The 16,579-nt window shown below is 40.9% G+C and overlaps 1 protein-coding gene across 9 annotated transcripts in view; it reads right to left on the bottom strand.

Moving 5' to 3' along the window:
* The window catches only part of SGK3 (serum/glucocorticoid regulated kinase family member 3), a 90,093-nt gene extending 74,889 nt beyond the window's left edge, over positions 1–15,204 (bottom strand). For 3 of the 9 annotated variants that reach the window (XM_075125157.1, XM_048840842.2, XM_048840844.2), the window contains exon 1: positions 14,840–15,202. The gene's annotated coding sequence lies outside the window, so the exon portion shown is untranslated. Of the gene's footprint in view, positions 1–3,962; positions 4,069–14,126; positions 14,373–14,551; positions 14,574–14,839 lie in introns of those variants that run through there. The other 6 variants (XM_075125158.1, XM_075125156.1, XM_048840849.2 and 3 more) reach the window with 5 other exon arrangements.
* Positions 15,205–16,579: the final 1,375 nt, after the last annotated feature.

Consider the following 16,579-nt stretch of genomic DNA (forward strand, 5'->3'; position numbering starts at 1 on the left):
GATTTGGGGAAGGGGTAGGAATAGGGGCAGGGAGGGGGCAGAGTTGGGACAGGGACTTTGGGGAAGGGGTAGGAAGAGGCGAGGTCTCATGGAAGCGGTGGAGTGGGGGCATGGCCGGGGCGGGAGGGGGGCTTTCGTATCTTTGTATGAAAAGGTGTCAGTGATGCGACCCTCAGGCCAATGCACTAGCCCTCATGTGGCCCTCGTAGTGATCTGGGTTTGAGATCCCTGAACTACGGCAATGGAAAACTCCCTTCTGTCACTGTAGGAAGTGTCCTGTCTATGGTACTACAGCAGCAGAGCTCCTAGGGCAGACATAGCCTAAGTGACTCGGACCAAGTCCCACAGGAAGTTTGCAGCAGAGCTGGGAATGGATCCCAGGTCTCACCCAAGTCCTAGGTCAGTGCTATAATCACAATCCCACGTTAAGTAAAGACAAGCCTCTGCTCACTCACACCAATCAAAAAGTTTAAAGTAAGCAAAACCAAGTATTTGGTTCCAAGCAAGGAACCTAGCCTGCCACTTCCATTAAAAGCACCACAGCGCTAACCTCCTGCAGTGAGGCCTCATCGCTTTTGGCTAGCCTACTCTTGCTCCGATATAGAAGAGCAAGAATAGAGAAGAACCACAGTTGATGTCTGGCTGAGGGGTAATATCACAGCAAGCGTGCCTGCACGGTCACCAGGTTTATTCTACATCTACCGTACGAGCGAGGGCTGTGATTCTTCAACTTGCATGCGCACACTTGAGCTAGCACAAGTGTAAAACAGCAGCGTAGCCACGGGAGCAGCAGAAGCAAACCTGCCAGAAACCAGTGGGGATGTGCTCAGCCTAGCTAAGCTGCATCTGCACTGCCATTACCTGTGCTACTGTGGCCACCCTGCTATTTATACTTGTGCTAGCATGAGTACATGTACCCGAGCAAGGTAATCACACCCCCAGCTTGTAGTGTAGACGCAGGCTTAGAGACTGCCTATGTATGGCTGGTTAACAGCGAATGTGCACCTATTTACATAGTAAACATTTTATCAGCCTAGTACAACTTATCTGAAAAGACATTTCAAGTTAAACCCACAGTAAGTCTTGTTTCATTAGGAGACATGTTAATCTGTGTAAACGTAAATGAAGGATTTCTCATTATGTTTTGCTTTCCAGACTACCTCAAAGACGCATTTTGACAGAAAGTACCAAAAACTGGCAGAATTCTGCTCACTGCTCTTTAAAGATATTGTTTTGTGCTGGTAATTCCTTGATCAGTCGACTGGATCATGCCCTTGTGGCAGGGAGAGTCTTGATCAGAGAGGTCATTGCCATCTCTAACGATCCTAAACAAGTCAGATGAACATGAACTACCTGCAACCTTAAACAAACATTTTTCTCATCTACACACATACACGTATTCTGTCACCCCAAATAATAAGATCAAGTTAAATTATACACAGTAGGAAGTCAAGAGACATGGACTTCTGCTACACTTTTATTGTTACCTCATCCTCCCAACTCGCCCCCATCCAGTTTGTTTTATCTACGTGCTGCATCCTGCCTTTTAAGTAGACCGAGAAGCTCCGTGGCGCAGGGACAATCTTCTTTGTTACTTTTATCTAATGTAGCTAGTGCACCCCTTGCCTGGGTTCCTAGATTATTCCCCAGAGACATAACATGGACATTATGGTACTAATTCAATTTTTGTTTGTTTACTGTCATTTGTTTTAAATGGGGAATTGCCTTAAAACATTTTATGACTATTTAGAAAGATCTTCAAAGTGGAAGTTTTTGGTGGAAGAAGTTTTGAATGTTTATCATTTCATTATGAACGTTTTTTCCAATTCCAGTTTGTTGGATTCAACTCAAGACAACCAGCCCCCCTTTTAGGAAGGTGGCATTTGTAACAGCTTTAATACAAAGGGGAATGTGGCGAGTACTGACTTCCCAGAAAGAATTAAAAAAATCCTCATATTGTATGCTTGACTTATTCTGGATTCAAACAACAGTTTCAGTGTCATCACATTCCTTCAGGCTGAACTTAGGAGAGGTTAGTTTGCTTTTGGTATAGGAATGCAGCACAGTGTTCTCTTTTGAACAGGAGCAGTGTAAAGTACTTAAGTTAATTACTAAGGCCCACCTAAATCACTGAACAGTTTATTCTAATAAGGTGCTTTTGTAACTCTTTTGCCTTTTTATACAGTCACAAGTATTGGAGATAGGTCTGAACCAAAACTCCAGAGCTCAGTACACCTTGGCTTTGGAAAAATCTGGAGGCTGTATCCAAATGCTGTAACTCATGTTCCTCTATGGTTGTTATAGATTACATCAACTTGTAGTAAGACATAGCACAATTACTCCTGAGAATATGCCTACAGTAATAAGTAAGTATCTACACATTGTTTTGGATGAATCTCCTATTGGGGCAGATCCACCAGTACTAACAACAGTGGGAGTGCAAGTGCTGACAAGCTGCCTAAGTTGGCATATCAGGCCTAGCACAGCATTTTGAGGAATGATGTATTATTATTTGCCCGGTGCCAAGAAATATACTCAGTGCCTCATAAAGATGTGGGCCCTGCTGTGAAGAGTTTATGATCCAAAAGTTAGACAAAAAGACAAGTAGTATATTAAAGAAGAGATAGGATGAGAGGAACCCATGGAGAAGCTTTATTTAGACACACACACTTCCATGGAAGGTGTAGAAGGCTTTTTTAAATTAAATGTTTATAGGTAGGGTTACATTTTCTATTTAGAATGAATTGGTGGTGGCAGACAAGAAGTAGGCAAGAGAGGACAGAGGTGGGGCATAGTAGGAAAGTGGTATGTGGACCAGCAACTAGAACCAACCTCTGAAATGTATTGTGCACTAGACATTGATCGTATTAGTCTACATATTGATATTTCCAGTTAGTTTACACAAAAGGCTGCCATTACTTGGGCCTATTAGATAATATATAGGTTTTTAAAGAAGTCAGCTACAACATTATGGGGAGAAACATGTATACTGACAAGCTAGCTGCATTTCTGGAACTGACTCAGCCTTCTCTAGGTCCTTCCTCCCTTCCCACATGAATCTCACTATTAGGCCTAGAACTGATCTGGAAGATCAGTTTAAAGAGGTGCTTAATATATGCTTCCACAACAAATCCTCATGACGCACCATCATCATACAACAGCTACATTTGTTTTAAATAAAGTTGTTTTAAAATATTGTTACATATTTGGGTTAATCTGGAACTTTAAAAAGTCAGAAAGATTGCACATACAGCTGTGTTATAGTAAAACACACACAAAAAGACACCTCACCCTACAAACCTTACCCCTATTCTGACACATACCAAAAATCCAGATAAGGCAGTTCCTAACTTCAGCTCCACTTATGTAGTGTAGCTCATGGGGTCTCCTATCTGGAGGCCTCAGACTATATTACATAATATGAGCTGAAATATATAAATGGCTATAGCCAAGAACGAAGGGTGCACTTCAATTTAAGGATAACGATTCTATCTGGCTTTTATAGTTTATATTCAACCAGTAGTTGTGGGTCTAAAGTTTTACATGTAACCTAGCATTTAAATAGTGGTTGCACAGAGAGTGAGTTTTAGTTGATTTAGGCCAGGGGATCTCAAGTTCACTCCTTTTTTGTCTAGCCTCAAATTTTAGTCAGACATAAAAGTTACTGTGGGACTTTTAAGTTACCACAGATATAAAATAGATACTCACACACTATGTGAAATAACATTCAGAAACATATCTAAGACATTGAGAACCCCCTCCATACAGCACCTTAGACACCCCAAATTATAACTGAATATAAGCTCACATTCTACATATTGTAGTTATAGTTTTACCTGAGAAAGCGTTTACTTGGCTTCTGTGCTTAATCACAAATTACATGTCCCTAACAGCTTGACACAATTTCTAGCATAGGTTAGTACAATTTCTAGCATCTTTCAGGTTTGCTTTTCATTACCTACCTATTGTGAGAAGAGTAGACTTGGAAATTTTGGAAGTGAATTTAGAAAGACTTGCTCAGAGTTTGAATCTCTCTCTAGTGAGCAGTTCTCTGCAGTACTAAATGTAAGTACAAGTACATCACTGTTCTCTCATTTAAAACATAGAATAATTCTAGGATTCATGGCAATGCCAGCCTAAACTTTGCTTTAAAGAACTCTTTGTTTTCAAATAAATCAATGCTTGGCTTTAGATAATTCTATAAAGAATCCTATTCATCCAGCACACAGCATACCAGCTAACATGAGAACAACCACCACCCCTACCAACTTCTCTGAAAATTTTAATCTCCTTTCATTTTTCTTCTGCATATATTTGGTATAAACACTTGTGAGATGTAGAATATCATTATAGCTAGAATACAGTTTTCTTTCTACACATAAAGCCTTTATATAAGGCATTTGCAAACTGATTAATTAGCCAATGTTATTCATATGAGTCTATGTAATGTACCATTTTCTTCATTGCTATTATAAGTATTATAGTGGCACAACGCACCTTAAAGGGACAGGTTTCAGAGTAGCAGCCGTGTTAGTCTGTATTCGCAAAAAAGAAAAGGAGTACTTGCATCCAATGAAGTGAGCTGTAGCTCACAAAAGCTTATGCTCAAATAAATTTGTTAGTCTCTAAGGTGCCACAAGTACTCCTTTTCTTAAAGGGACACTATATCAGTCTGATTTTGCAGTCCCTTGTGCAAAGAACTCCCATCAGTTTTCAATGGGAACTCTGAACACAGAAGAACTGCAGGAGGAAGTCATTTAGGGCCAAGTCTAGGTTCTGTAAAACCCCGTATGTTGAAAAGTGTTTTGATTAATTGTTTTTCTACATTTAAACTTTTAAAGATTAAATGTTCAAACACTTCTCTGGTGTCCTGAGAACCCAAGTCACATGGTAGTATTGAATTAGTCTGGTCAGTTTTACTTTGAGGTTCTAATTTAATTGCTCACATGGGAGTAAAACACAAAAACCTAACCAGTGAAAGTAAATTAGATGAACAATTTTTAAAAATTGATGATATTTTAGTGAGACTGCACTATTTTGTAGTTAGCATTAAAGAAGGGAGTCAGGAGACCCAAGTTTGATTCTAGACTGCCAGTATCTCACTATGTGGCCTTGGGTAAGTCACTTAACCTCTCTGTACCTTATTTCTTAAAGTACTTTTTACCCCACCTGCCATAAAATGGTATCATCCAGTTATTTAAGTTTATTACAGAAAACTCACCTTTAGAGACAAACTCATATTGTTTCCATTTGAGCACCTCATACATATTTCTCTCAACTACCTCTCTTTCTCTAGCTACCCCTTCCTTTAACTTTAGTTCGTTTACTAGTTTGCAACCAAGGTGGCAGAAAAACCAAGCCCCTTACATGTTTGAATTACTGATCTTCAGGCAGTCAGCTGCTCTGGTATATTTTTTGTCATTTAGCTTTTTCTTCTGAACCACTCTCATTTTGTCCTCTAAAATAGTTTTGGTAGTGATCCAAACTTCTGTGCTTTAATCTTACCTTAAAAAAGCAACGTAATTTTAAATCCCATCTGCAAACCGTACAGAAGTTATATAGATGTTAAGCAGCTAATGTAGAGAGAGAAAAATCTAAGACAAAACAGGCCATAAAATGGAAGCTTCAGAAGCTATTTATGTAACAGCATTCATTTTCTGGAAGTTCAGTCCCTAATTTACTAAAGAGAGTAAAATAATTAAGGGCTTGATTATGATCCCATATGTAATACCAAGAAGCTAAACAGACTACATCTGAAGCACTAACAACAGTCTCTGAATACAACTATAGCTCTGTCTGGCTACTGCAGACTAAGAGTGAATTAGGACAGATATTTATGTCCAACGTGCCTGTGCTTGAAGAGAATGAAAACAAGCCAGGAGAAATCAAAAGGATGAAGTCTTAGGCCTAAATACCTGTTATTCATTAGTATGTTCACCTCTCTGAATCCAGAAGCACATTTCAGTGCAATATTATTACAAAATCATGGGGTATAAACAGTACTTATGAGGCTCCTTGGTTGTTTATAGCCAAGTTTTCAGAAGCATTCACTAGTTTTGTTTGCCTACCTGACACCAAGGCCTAATTTTCAGAGATATTAAAGACCAAGGCATCCACTGACAGCAGATCAGGGTGAGGCAGGAGGACACCAGTTGGTCACCCAAAAATAGGGCACAGCTCAGTGAATCAGTGTCTTTTCCTCTGTTTCTCTCTGGGCCTTTTAGCTGATCCAGCCAGCCTCCAACACTCTCTAGGTTGAGGTGACTCAGCCCTCTGGTTAGATCACACAGAAGTTCCACCCCTACAGGATACCCAAAACCCAAACTAAAAAATGAACACAAACAAACTTCCTTCTTCAGGGAAATCCTAACAGGCACTGATCTTTCCTGGTTCATGGCCCCAGCCAGCCTTCTCCCACAAAAGGAAACCTCCACCTCTTTTCTCGCTCCCAGCCAGGCAGCCCCTGAACTGAGTCTCCCTTGTTAGCTCCTCACTCAAAGCATGAAGCTTGCTTCAGGTGTCACAGGACAGGGGCTGATGACCGCCCAGCACACCATTAGCCTTTCCCGACTCATGTTGGATTTGTACACTCCATCAAAAGGGGAATACAAAAATTAGTGAACACTTCTGAAAATTTTTAACTTAATTTATAGGAAGCCATTTACAGATGTAAAATCTGATATGCAAAACCAAAATCCAACAATTGGGTTTTACATTCTTGGTAACTTCATGATTATTCCGATCTACATGAAGCTGTCTCACCTCTGTTACACCCAACATTCTTCAGCTAACAATTTGATAAGATAAAAATACTGTTATTCAACTGTTTCAGAACAATAGGTGAGAGGGGAAGAACACAACAAAATTGAAATTGATTATATACAGTGGAAGAGAGGACTGCAACACTGTGGCATGCAGTATGCCTCATGGACAGTGAGATGTGTCACTTCCATTTCTTAGTGGAGGCTTGCATCAGCCTAGGTGGCCCATCAGAGAACCAGATTCTGATATCACTTTCACCTTTCCAAGAGGAATGCAATATTCCAAGAAATTATGCAACTTTTGAAACAGCAAAGTTTCCCAGTACAATTTGGCCAGGCACATAGTTCTGTTGGATTGTTTGAAACTGCAAAGGGGAACTCCAAAGTGTGTGTTGGGGGGATGGGGTGGGGAAAGGGGCACAATTTTATCCTTTAATGCTCCTTTATTCAAATTCACCCAAACTCCAATTCCTTTTTCATCTTCCCTGTCACCACCCCAAAAAGGAAAAAAAAAGATTTTTCTGCTTAAAAAAAAAACAACAAAAACCATTTAAAATATCAGAACTTTCAGGTCCCCCTGTTAGAAGATCTTTTCACCATGGAGGACATGAATATTAGCAGGCTGTAACCTGGGTAGGGTGACCAGATGTTCTGATTTTATAGGGACAGTACTGATATTTGGGGGGTTTTCTTATGTAGATGCCTATTACCCCCCACCCCATCCCAATTTTTCACACTTGCTATCTGGTCACCCTAAAACTGGGTGGCAGCTTTTCCTGCTCCCCAGGAGTGGTGGGAAGTGGATGATCAGTTAGACTAAGATGGGGAGAGGTACTATGCAGGTTACAATCTTATGTGATCTAATTACTCTCCAAAGAAAGATCTTAGGCAAAGTGAGGAGCTGATGGGACATTATTTAAAACAAATTAAGCTTTAGGATATTATTTAACCCTTCACTGCTTCTTTATGACACAAAGAGTTTTTGCTTTGCAGGTCACTTTCACACACCAAGATAAAATAAAATGATGTATGCCTGCTTAACTGAAAAAATCATTATGCTCTATAACTTTAATATTTAAGGATAGGTAACCTTACACAAAAAATTGCTTGTTTAGATCATCTGTGCCAGTTCTACTAGCCTATAAACAAAATTCACAGTGCTCAAGATTTTCCAGAGTTAATCATTTTCGCTGCTTCAGTTTTTGGATGCTCATCTTCAGACACCTTAAGAGGTCTGGGTTTTCAGAAAGTGCCGAGTTTCCACCCTCTGAAAAGTCAGGTTCCTGTAATGGTGTCCCAAGTTGGGCATGCACAGGACGCTACAGCACTCTAGATTTACACCCCAGCTTGACATGCATTAACTGCTCGTTTAGACAAGTCACACTATAAAGGGCCACCTATGTGAATCTGATTGCAGGATCATGGTCTATGTCAGTGGTTCTCAAACTTTTATATTGGTGATCCCTCACACTGCAAACCTAGGAGTGAGACCCCCCACTTATAAAGGAAAAACATTTTAAAAAAAACGTTTAACATGATTATAAATTCTGGAAGCAAAGCAGAGTTAGGGGGTGGAGGCTGACAGCTCACAACTCCCCCATGTAATAACCTTGCAATCCCCCAGTTTGAGAACCCCTGGTCTATGTTAAAACTAGTATAAGCAGAAAATAAGGCTTGAGATGTTCCCTTCTAAAATGATTGTCATAACCATACAGCTAAGGGTTACCTAGAATTTCTCCTTACCTGTAAGGGGTTAAGAAGCTCAAATAACCTGGTTGGCACCTGACCAAAAGGACCAATGGGGAAAGAAGATACTTTCAAATCTTGGGGCGGGGGGAGGCATTGTTGCTGTGTTCTCTGGGGAAAGCAGAGAAGCATCAGGTCAAAAAACTCCTTCTTCTATAAACCATCCTGTAAAAGTCTCTGATATTACAAAAAGAGTAAGTAAATAAGGCAAGGTGCGTTAGATTACCTTTTGTTTTCAACTTGTGAATTTTCCCTTTGCTAGAGGGAGGTTTATCCCAGTTTTTTGTAACTTTAAAGTTTTGCCTAGAGGGGAATCCTCTATGTTTTGAATCTGATTACCCTGTAAAGTATTTACTATCCTGATTTTACAGAGGTGATTCTTTTACCTTTTCTTTAAATACAACTCTTCTTTTAAGAACCTGATTGATTTTACATTGTTCTTAAGATCCAAGGGTTTGGGTCTGTGTTCACCTGTACCAATTGGTGAGGATATTATTCTCAAGCCTTCCCCAGGAAAGGGCGTGTAGGTTTTGGGGGAATATTTTTGGGGAATAGGACTCCAAGTGGTCCTTTCCCTGGTTCTTTGTCTAAATCACTTGGTGGTGGCAGCATACTGTTCAAGGACAAGGCAGAATTTGTGCCTTGGGAAAGTTTTTAACCTAAGCTGGTAAAACTAAGCTTAGGGGGCCTTTCATGCGGGTCCCCACATCTGTACCCTAGAGTTCAGAGTGGGGAAGGAACCCTGACAATGATACCGAACATGAACCTGCAATTAGTCTGCTTTGGAATTATAAAATTAGAAATGACAAGTTATTCATGTCTTAAATCCTAGATCCTAAGGGAAACAAGAGTCACCAAGCATCTATTTTATTTTACCAATACCTTGTATTTTCAGTCAAATATATTTTACTTCCTTGTGTTAAAACTGTGCTATTAAAAGACTCTTTGCCAGGTCAGACCAACTATGGAGGCTGGCTTTGATAGTTACACTAGCTACCTACAATGGGACAGAAAATCTGCCTATTAAAAGCCAGGACTCACTGACTTTAATTTCCACCACTATTTTAACACACACCATCACCTGAAATTATCCACCGATCTGTGGTTTGACTTTAAACAAGTTGAAAATGAACAGATTCAGTACTTTTAAAGTGCCCACACCCTAAAACTATCTCCTTAAAATATGGATTACTAGTGAATAACTTGCAGCAGATTTTGCCAGTGGACAGTCAAACTGTTTTACCCAAATACATACACACTGGGATCATCACAGGACCTAAAGCAGTTCAGTAGTATTTGGGCACCTAATTTATTTAGGCTCCTTTGAAAACCGCATATTCAGAGAACAAAGGTTAGGAAGTGAGAATGTTACTATTAAGATATTAGTTTCTCCCTTTAATTTTTGTACATCATTTACATACCACAATGACAGATGGTTTAGGAAAAACTTAAGGTATGGAATAGACTTCTTTTGATTACTGATGGAATTCTTAAATATTCTGAGGGAAAAAATCAGGGCTCAGATTCAGCCAGTATGCACTGGTATGTCTCTTTCATGTTGCCATCTTATTCTCCAGCAGGGTGGATAAAAATCAATGATTTTAAAAAATAAACAATTGGATTTTATTTTATTTAAATTGGATTTTTTTGATAAAATGCTTTTTGAGGAAAAAACCTATCTAAAGATAGTTTTAATTAAGATACATTATAACTCAAAGATATCTTATCATGGAATAGGGATTATAAATTCTAATTCTATTGTATGAGACAATATATTCATGTAATGTTTAAGAAAAGTTTTGTAATTGAGTTCCAATAGTTCATGGATTAGGGACTCAATCTCCAGGGGATTCTGTATAGATTATTTAGGTTAATCTTTCTACCTACCCAATGGGACTCAGTACTCAGTCTGGAAGATACCATCAGAGATGCTTATTTTTGCAGTTCTCAAACTGTGGATTTGTGTCTCCAGAGATAACATGCTTGTTAGCAACAAAAATGTTTTAAGTAAATAAATCAATAAATATAGAGAGGTGAGAAATAACAGACCTCAACCTTATTGTCCCTCTGCAAATCTGTGTACACAGAGTCAAGCCCTTACCTCTCTCTAAAAGTGAAAAGTTTAAAAAAGTTCAGTGAATAGAAGATTGTTGGGAGCGGAATAGATCTGGACAAGGAGAAGTCTGGAGACAGATGTGAGAAAGGAGGGACAGGTAGTAGAAACAAAAGTGAAAAACTGTTTGAGCAACATATTCCAGAAGTCTTGAGGTCTTGAGTGTAGCATTCATTGACTTCAGATCTACCATACCATTCTCTCACTAGAAGGGAAAACCTATAATGGTAGCAGGCTGTAAAAGAGACCCAGTTTGGGAATAGGAACCATTCAAGAAATATATGTTTGCTGATGATGTTTTAAAGAAAGTCACACCAGTGAACTGGTGGAAGTCACTTCAGCACTTGGATTCAAAGACTGTTGAATTGATAATCTCACTTTTAACAGCAGTAGCTTCTTCTGCCAGTGTAGAAAGTCTAAAGGAAGAAAATATTCTAATTCATTCCAAATCGAGAAACCGTTTGGGACCTGAAAAAGCAAGAACACTTGTTTTTCTTTTCCAGATTATGAACAAATGGTAAAATGAAGGTGAAGACGACTGAGTTAGCTGCGGAAGCCAATATTTTAAGTTTCCTGGCTGATAGTCGATTTAATGTTTGTTTTTAAATAAATATTTCATTTAACTATTTTAGTTAAAACAATTTTAACAAAAACAAACCTGATTTTAAAAAATGTGAATGTTTAACTAAATTCAAAAATTCATATGCTTGTTTTGTTAAAATATTATGTTTGATGTTGAAGAAATAAATCCAGAATACATAATGTTGTTTTAGTTAAATAAAAATTTTAAATGTCTGTCTGGTGATGTTCTCCTAATACAGCATAGCAAGGAAATCTTCCAAATATTAATGATTAACCTATTTGAACTGGAGATAGTTCACCTCCCAATGACTTCATAAATATCTGCTTCAATTACCTTCAATTACCAGACAATCATTCATTTTCTGATATAGCTGTAAAACTCATTTGAAAAGTTTTCAAAATAAATCGCTTAAAAATGTATAGTGTGTACTTTCTAAAAATGAAACCTACATCTATTTCTGAGTTGTGAAGAATATGTATTGTAGTTATAACAACCAACAAGAATGCACTTTTATGTAGAAATCCATGATTAAATCAAGTCTTCCTGACTAGTGATTTAAATCATGATTTAAATCAAATCCACCCTGTTCTCCAGAATCTAAGATTCATTTTTAAAAATAAATCTCTAGCTGTTATAGTTGCTGAGACAGCCTCAAAGACTTGAACTAAGTGTAATCGATAAAGTGATGTCTGCCTTTGTTTGCAAAATTTGAAAATGGGTGAACAGCCTCATTCATCTCATTAGGGGCTAACTCAGATGCCCAACGATAACAGTGTTGACATTTAAAGCATTAGCTATTCAGCTGCTCATCAAAGCATGTAAGAAAGGAATGTGAGAATTTTACTACAAAGATCTGCACAGTCTATGAGCGACACATCATTTTGGTTCCACAAGGGAATGGGTGTGGGTGAGTACCCCCCACTTTTCCCACATACACCCCAAAATCAAGGAGTCAAACCCAAGCAGTCTAGCAGAGTCCAGTCAAGGACCAAAGAGAAGCCAAGCGTGAGAAGCTCAGCAGGGCCCAGGAATGTATTTGGACCCCACTGAGGGGGAGCTGAACCTTATGCACGTTCAGGGCTCCTCATATTTTGAATAGCTGCTATACCAGCTATGAGCAGTGAGTGAGGCTTGTTTTGTAGGTGGAGCTTGGAAGAGTACCACCACTCCCCACATCTGACTTCTGAACAATCTAAGCCTCTGAGATGAATATTGTTTCCCACCACATCTGCACAGAAGGGAACGCCCTGGTTGTGGATTTCTCCTTCTGTGCAGAAGGGAGGCTTAGTCACCGCTGTAGTACTGTCTTGTCTCCAGTCCTCCCCAACCTGGCGCAGCAGAGGTCTCCAGGGGGATAAGGAGATGTAGAGAGTCAAAGGGATGCAAATCCTTCTCCCTCTAGCCCTGTGGTTACCTGAGAAAGGTAATACAGCCCCCTATTGTATTAACTTGCTTAGTGTCTTTCAGAGGGAAGGTAAAGAAAGCAAGGTAAGGGCCACTATTCACTTAAGGCTTTGAGGAAAGCCTTACTCAGTCTCTCTCAATTGCCCTGAGTTTAGTCACTCCCTCCCTACCTCCCAAATGTCTGTTGCTTTCACCAGGCACCAATATTTATTCAGGATCATGTAGTGGAATCATAACACTGGGGTTGTCTACAGTTGCAATTCACACCTCAAAAACCTCCCAACCAGCCAAGCTAAACATTGGACATATGGGACGAAGATCCATTGAGGTACACAAATAGTAGGTCAACAACCTTAAAGAGAGCAAGGGAAACTGTCAGCTTGGGTTTGGAGGGAGGAAAGGAAAGTTTACTCTCCCTGAAATGTACCTATCATTATTACAAAAAACAGCTAAAATTACACTAACTGAAAGAAGTTAATGAGCAGAAAATTTCTCCATTTTTTCTCTTTGTTTACTCTGTGCATTTGACAGCACTTGGGCCCCACTCTTGTAATCAGATCCTTTTATAAAGATATTTTCAGTTTCTCCCTTGCTAACAGACTACACAGAGGAGGAGAGGGAACTGAAACTTCCATATACAAACCTTGATCCTGCCATTGAATCTATGTGAGTGCAAGACTGCCTAGATGGATCTGATTACAAGATTGGGGCCAAAGTGCTGTCAAATGCACATAGTAAGCAAAGAGGAAACAGAATTTTTTCTGCTCATTAACTTATTTGGGTTAGTGTAATTTTAGGTGTTTTTTGTAAAAATAGCAGGTATGTTTCAGGGGGAGTAAACTTTCCTTCCCTCTCCCCAAACAAGCTGACAACGTTCCTTGCTCCCATTAAGTTTCTTGTCCACAGTCCTACTATTTAGAGATTGTTAAGGGATTTAACAATTCAGGACAAACTGTTTAAAAGAAAATAGATTGTTTTCCTGTTGATGAGTTTTGTTACGGTTGACAGTCTCCTTTAAAATGAGTCTCTTTTTTTAACCATACTATGTGAATCATTTTTTTTATTACAATTCAATTCACTATTCTGAGACACAAGGGTTAGGTAAAACTGAGCCTGATAATAAACTTTTAGAAAGATTTCATTCCAACCTAGTACAGGAAGGTCCAACAGACCCCATATCACAGCCAGCAGTCACCTTATATTTAAGTCAATGACAGAACACTCACTGGCTATAAGAATAGGATCAGGCCCTTAAGAGACTGTCGGGTTTACTAAAATGTTATTAATTAAACAAAAATGCTTTTGTTGACTCATTAAAACTGAATGGATTTTAGAAGCATACTCTTACTTTTCACTGTAATTTACTTTTTGCATTTCTCTTTCACTTTTAATCAGCTTTCTCTCATGCAAAAGTGCTTCAGCCTTTAGATTACAAACACTGCAGGAGAACGTTACTAAAGTGCATTCACAGACTGCAAAAGAATTGTAATAGAAGTGCAGGTAACAAAACAAAGCCTACCTTTCCTGAAGCTGTGCCCCTTTAAAAGACACAAACAGATTAACTGTTCCAAAGAGACAGGACATTGACGAGTAAGAACAGAAGGGTAGAGCCTTATGCTTATGCTCTGGAGAAAAATGATCTTGCCCTGAGATTTTCTCCTCGTTATTCCCTCCCCTCACCCATCAAGTTATTTCTTTTGTAACCAACATGGGCAGACACGCGAGGAACCTGAAGACAAGTTGATCTGACCAGTCACTTCAACTCCTCTAAATAATTCAAAGCCGGAAATGTGAAGTTGAGCACAGGGTACCGCCGCACGCTTTCCAGCGCTGGTGACAGACCAGGATACCTTCCACGCGCCTGTACAGGGCGTTTCTACCGGGTAACTTCCTCGCAATAGTCCCTTTCCAGGATTAAATAATCGAGACAGCGCTTTTTCCTACCGGAACCCTGAGCAAGTTCGGAGCCCCCCGACGCGAGCGTTATGTGCACCCGAGCAGCTCGGGCTTCCTGCGGAAGAGGGAGGCAGGATTTTTTTAAAGCCTACTTATTTCTAAGTACAAACGAGCGGGGTGCAAGGCCCGCGTTTCCCCAGGTTAGCGCCGCACCGAGCAGAGCCCTAGCAGCAGCCTACGGTCCCCCCAGCTTCAGTTCTGCGGCCACGTGCGGCTAGATCACAAGCCCTCTAGCTGCCCCGACCCCCAGCCCGGCTCCTCCGCGGCCGCACCTACCCCAGAGCCCGGCGCCGGGCTGAGCGAGCCTCCGCCACTTTGCACTTTCTCTTCCTTTTTCCTGGAGCCCGCTGCAGGGGTTAAATGCTTCTTCCCTGACGTGTCAGCGGAGCTTCCTCCCGGGGCCCCCGCCGGCCAGCCACGCACGCAGCCGGCCAGGGCTGCCCTCCCGGGGCTCCTGCCGCGGAGCGCTTACATGCCCCCGGGGGCGCTCGCAGCCGGGCCCCGCGCACCCGCCCACCGGTGCAGGCGGCCAGCCCCGCCCGCGGGATCCTAACTGGGCTCCCCGCCGCCGCCCCGAGCCACCACTGAGCCCTGCCTCAGCCCACCAGCCGCGGCTAACCCCGGCTCCTGAAAGGCGCCCGCTCACCCCCTGCCGGGGAGGGTCGTGTGAAGACTCGCTGAAATAAATGTGAGTTTCATGTGACACAGGGACCGGGCAGGATAGCGGGGCGCCGCGGCCTCTAGCGGGCCTGGAGGCAACTGCAGGCTGCTGCGCCTCCCGAGGGAGCCAAAGCTGTTCGCAGAACATGCCTCTCCCACAGTGAGTTATGCCTCCTTGGTAAAGTCAGATTAACTCACTTGGGGTCGGCCCTGCTAGTGCAGGAAAATTCTCTGTTTCCTCTTTGCTTCCTGCGTGCATTTGACAGCACTTTGGACAGCCGGGTGAGGGAATATCCTTTATTGGACCAGCTTCTAGTGAGAGAGACAGAAGCTTTCCAGCTAAGAAGAGACCAGTATGGCTGGAAAGCTTCTGTCTCTCTCACTAGAAGCTGGTCCAATAAAGGACATTCCCTCACCCACCTGGTCTCTCTAATATCCTGGGACCAACACTGCTCCAAGAATACTGCAAACCGCAACTGAAATGAAAAGTAAGACTTCCTACTTAAAACAGAGTGCATGCAGGGAGAGCTCCAACCCCATAGCACGTGTGTCAAACCAGCAGGCACAAGTGGATCACATTGACATCTCCTTCACATAAATCTCTTCGGGTACTGGGGTTTTAAAAAATATATAAACAGAAAAATTAAGTCATTAAAATACAAAGTGTATTGACATGAAACATTTGCAGCTCTGGACAAGTTTGAGGGTGGGAAACAATCCAGCAGCATATGAGAAATGGGCTTTTATTAAACAAAAGGTGAGAGAAGCCACTTGTTAGTGCCATTTTTAAGCTTATTAAAATTAGTATATGTTCTATATCCTGTTGTACTTCCATGTTTAAGAACATTAAGGTTTTTATCCTCTGAAAGCTGCAGCCACTTAATAAGATATACTACATTTGTGTGCCTTCCTACAAAGTTTTAGAACTACCATCCTTTAAACAGCACAGCCTAATTTTTCTATCTGAATTGCACTGGGTAAATAGTCTAGATACAGCTTGTGTATAAATACTAGTGTAGTAGACAGTCCAAGAAGTGTAAATAAGATGTTTCTATAGAGATATTATTTGTAAATTAATACTATTCTGCAGGGTTTTGGAGCTGTGCTCCGGCTCCGCTCCAGCTCCAGGCAAAAACCTGCAGCTCCACTGCTCCAGAGCTGCTCCGCACTCCAGCTCTGGGCTCTGCTCCAAAGCCCTGCAATTTTGACAAACCTTTATATGTTGGCCAGTATGGAGCGATTACACATCAAGGATATAGGTAAATTCTGAGACCCAATTGCAAATCTATTGGAAATCACCATTTGAGTACCATGTATCTTCAACTCCGGATAGCCTAGGAAGAGTTCAGACATCTC

This window comes from Caretta caretta, chromosome 2 (assembly GCF_965140235.1).
Source record: "Caretta caretta isolate rCarCar2 chromosome 2, rCarCar1.hap1, whole genome shotgun sequence".
Taxonomy (NCBI): Eukaryota; Metazoa; Chordata; order Testudines; family Cheloniidae; genus Caretta; species Caretta caretta.